The 4,718-nt window shown below is 42.6% G+C and overlaps 1 pseudogene; it reads left to right on the top strand.

Annotated features, from left to right (window-relative positions):
* LOC102872338 overlaps nucleotides 1-4,718 on the top strand; it is a 50,140-nt pseudogene that overhangs the window by 11,426 nt on the left and 33,996 nt on the right.

The following is a 4,718-nucleotide window of genomic DNA, read 5'->3' as shown; positions in this document are numbered from 1 at the left end:
CTACCACCACCATCACTACCACTACCACCACCATCATCACCAGCACCATCACCATCACCATCACCACCACCACCATCATTATCACCACCACCATCATCACCATACCACCACCACCAGCATCACCACCACCAGCATCACTACCATCACCACCAACAATATCATCACCACCACCATCAACATCACCACCAACAACAACAACAACATCACCACCACCATCACAGATAGTTGCTGCTGAGTTTATACTAATTCCTGACAATCTCATGTGTATCACAGTAAAACTGTGCTCCACATGGATATCAATGGTATATATTTCAGGAGCAGATTGCCAGCCCTTTCTTCTGAGACATCTCTGAGTGGACCTTTTGGAAAGCAGCCAACTGTGATAACAGTACCACCCAGGAAATGCCAAAATAACCAAAGCAAAATAGAAAACTCCACTGTCACTCAAAGTGACCCTCCATTGGGTTTCCAAGATTGTAAATCTTTACATGAGAAGATGGCCCGTCCTTTCCCAATGGAGTGTGTGGTAGGTTTGAACTGCCAACCTTTGGGTTAGTAACTACACGTTACATATTATGCCACCAGGGATTACAGTGATCCTCAGACTGTGGTCCCAGACCAGGGGCATCACTATCACCTGGAAACTTTTTAGAATGGAAGCTCTCTAGCATGCCCACAGATCTATCACAATTTAATTACTAGGAGTGAGATTCGGCATTCTGTTTCCCCAGGACATTCTCAAATTTGAGATCTACTCAAAACTAAATCACTGTGCCATAGTAAATATTATTGTTATGTGCTGTCGAGTCACTTGTGATTGATAGAAACCCTATGTACAACAGCTCTGAACTCTGCTCTATCCTGTGCCAATCTCTCTGTCTCTGGCACACCTACTTCCATTACCCCAGTCACTGAGTCAATCCATCTCGTCGAAGATCTTCATCTTTAGTGCTGCCCTTCCACTCTTCCAAGCATCACATCCCTCTCCAAGAACTGGTCCCGCCTAGCAACATGCCCAAAATATGTCAGAAGGAGCTTAAAAATCCATGCCCCAAGGGAGCAGTCTGGTTTCACCCTCTTCAGGATGAACCTGTTTGTTCTCTTAGCAGTCCATGATATATTCAATATTCTTTTCTAGAAACACAGCTTAAATGGATTGATTCATTTTCTCTCATCTTTAGTCATTGTGCAGCTCTCTGATGCATACCAAGTAATTGCAAAGACTATGGCCTAGATCAGGAGCACTTTAGTTTCTAGACTGACACTGATGCTCTTCAGAGAAGTCCTTGATAGCAGATTTTCCCAGTGCACTTCATCTTTTGATTTCCTGGCTGCTGGTACCAAGAGTGTTGAGTGGAGAGCCAAGCAAGCCAAAGCTGTTGACAGTCTCAATCTCTTCACCATTTGTCATGAGGCTGCCAATTGGCCAAGTGTTGAGAATCTTTGTTTTCTTGATGTTGAGCTTCCATCCGTATTGAAGGTTGCAGTCCTTAACCCTCTGCAGCAAATGCCTCAGGTCCTCCTCAGTTTGAGCAAGCAAGGTTGTGCCATCTGCATAACGCAGGTTGTTGATAAGTCTTCCTCCAATCCGGTTGCCTCATTCCTCTTTATAGAGCCCAGTCTCCCAATTATCTGCTCTGCATATAAATTGAATGGATATGGTGATAGGATGCATCCCTGGTGTACACCTTTCCTGATTTTGAACTATGCATTGTTTCTTTGCTCTGTTCTAACAACTACCTCCTGGTCCAAGTGTAAGTTTTGCACAAGTACAATCAAGTGTTCTGGAATTCCCATTCTTCTCAAAGTCAGCCACTGTTTGTTGTGATTCACACAGTCAAATAGTTTGTAAGCTTGCCTGATCTTGCAAGAGGTTTCAGTCAGTTATGAATTTAAAGGTAGGTAGTTCAAAATCACCCAGTAGGACCATGGAAGGAAGGCCTGGTGATCTGCTTTTGTAAAGATTACAGTCAAGACTTCTCTATGGAGGACTTTTCTGCTCTGTAACGATAACAAAGGGGAGTTTTTTGGTTACACATTTTATAAGAAGCTGTGCAGCTACTGGCTGTAAGGTCAAACCCACTAGCTGCTCCACAGACAAAGGTATAGCAATAGCTTCATAAACAATCTACCACCCTGGAAACCCTGTACGGGGGAGTTCGACTCGATTCTATAGAATGACTATGAGTCAAAACTGACCCCCTGGTAGCAGAGGGTTTTGCTTACACCTTTTTTTAAAGCCCTTTAATACCACAAATTGTAGCATCAAATGGACATAAAAGGAAAACAAATAAAAGGAAACAAATTTAAAAAACTGTGTATATCAGTATGTAAATACCTGAACACAACATCCTTATTGGTCACAGCCAACCTATAATAAATACATTTACATTTGAGAAGTTTTTGTTTTGTGTACCTTTGAGTCGGAGTGTACTCATTGCTGGCTCTCCATTCAGTTTTCAGAGGCAGTAAATCACATGGGAGGAAATTGTCCATCTTTCTCCTGTGGAGCAGCTGGTAGATTTGAACCACGTGCTTTGTGGTTGGCAGCACAACTCCTTACTCAAGAAGCAACTAGCGCTCCCTTTGGAGATGTAAGATATTAATTATTTGTTTTAGTTGTCTAGTGCTATTATATCTGAGATATCACAAATGGAAGTCCTTAAAAAATACATTTATTCTGTTACAGAGTGTGCATCAGGGTTGTATTCTTTCTCCATACCTATTCAATCTGTATGCTGAGCAAATAATGAATGAAGCTGGGCTCCATGAAGAAGAATGTGGCATCAGGATTGGAGGAAGACTCAACAACCTGTGTTATGCAGATAACACACCTTGCTTGCTGAAAGTGAGGAGGACCACTTCAAGGAAAAAAAAAAGATCCTTACCACTTAGCTGATAGACAAGATCAGGTAGATGGAAACAAGATTGAAACTGCCAATTATTTCCTCTTACTTGGAGCTACAATGAACATCCTTGGTACCAGCAATTAGAAGAACAAGAGACATACTGTTTTGGGAAAGTCAGGGACCTGTCAGGGGACCTCTCCAAAATACCGAAGAGCAATGACATCATTTTGGAGACTAAGGTGCACCTGATTCTAGCCATGGTCTTTTCAGTCACTTTCTATACATCTGAGAACTGGACAATGAATAAGGATGACAGAAGGATGCCTTTGAATTGAGGTGTTGGAGAAGAGTACTGAATATCCACGGACTGCCAAAAGAACAAGCAGGTATGGCTTAGAAAAGTGCAGCCAGAGTGCTCCTTGGAGGCAAGGATGGCAAAGCTTCAGCGAGACTATTCCTGGAAAGGGATATCATATTTGGAAAGATGGAGAGTTAGCTAAGGAGAGGAAGTCCTTCAATGAGATAGATTGACATAGCAACTACAGCAATGGGCTCAAGTGTATCAGAGATAATGAGGATGGCACAGGACAGGACAGGATTCAGATCTGTTTATAGGGTCATTACGAGTCACACTTGACTTGATGTCACCTAACAACAACAGCAATAGTTTGTTACTGTTATATGCCATCAAGTCAGAATTGACTCATAGCTAATCCTCAACTAGTTTTCAGATCCTGTAAATCTCACAAGAAGAAACTTCCTCAGCTTTCTCCGGTGGAGCAGCTGGTGGATTCGAACCACCTCTATTCGTGTTGGCAGCACAAGTCCCTCCCACTAGACCATCAGAGTTGCCCATTTTATAGTTTATGAGGCTACAAGGCAAAATTTGGGGTAACAGCTCTAGAGAAGCTCCACCAGCAAAGAAAACACAGTTGGGGCCTCACCATCCTCACAATCATTGCTGTCTTTGATGCCATTTTTTTTTTTCAGCCACCACGTCAATCCATCTCATTTAGGGTCTTCATCTCTTTCCATGATCTTCCACTTCACCAGCCTGATGTCCTTTTCTAGTGATTGGTTCTTCCTGATAACATGTCCAAAATATCTGAAGTTTAAGAGTCCTTATCCTTACTTCCTCCAAGAGAAATTTGTTTGTTCTTCTGGCGGTGCATATAGTACATTCAATATTTTTCACCAGTGTAATACTTTAGGCCATAAGTTCTTCTTGAGTATTCCTTAGTCATCAGTGCTCACAGGAGCGATGTTGTTGTTTGCTGTGGAGTCAGAACTGACTCATAGCTGGGTTTTCAGAGGCAGTAAATTGCACAGGAGATTGCCTATTGTTCTCCTGAGAAGCAGCTGGTGGATTCAAACCGCTTACCCTTGGGATTGCAGAGCAACATTTAACCACTAGAGTTCCTTTAGAAGCAACTGCTTAAAGGAGTCAGGAAATCAAATGGCATATTTCCTTGGACGAATCTGTTGCAAAAGACTCTTTAAAGTGTTAAAGAGCAAAGATGTCACTTTAAAGACCAAGGTGCACTTGTCCCAAGGCATAGTATTTGCAATCACCTTCATATGCAGAAACTGGACAACGGGACTTAGTAGGCATTAACTATTCATTGGCCCATTCATTCACGCAAAAAAGTATGTCATGAATGAATGAGCCAATGAATACATTTCTGTAAAGACTGAATTACAGATTCGTGGTACGGGAATCAAGAAAATCAAGAAGTTTTTGTTTTTCTGAACTCTTCTTGTCCTGAGGCGTCCCGACTACGCGGTCATCCGGCCTCAGTTTCCCCGCACCCAAGAATCAGTGACAGTGTGCATGCCGGCGCCCAAGAGGGGGCGCTGTTTGAGGGCGCG

The sequence above is a fragment of the Elephantulus edwardii genome, unplaced genomic scaffold (genome assembly GCF_000299155.1).
Source record: "Elephantulus edwardii isolate Elephantulus edwardi_28Jun2011 unplaced genomic scaffold, EleEdw1.0 scaffold00151, whole genome shotgun sequence".
Classification (NCBI taxonomy): Eukaryota; Metazoa; Chordata; class Mammalia; order Macroscelidea; family Macroscelididae; genus Elephantulus; species Elephantulus edwardii.
This window is presented reverse-complemented; position numbering and strand designations above follow the sequence as displayed.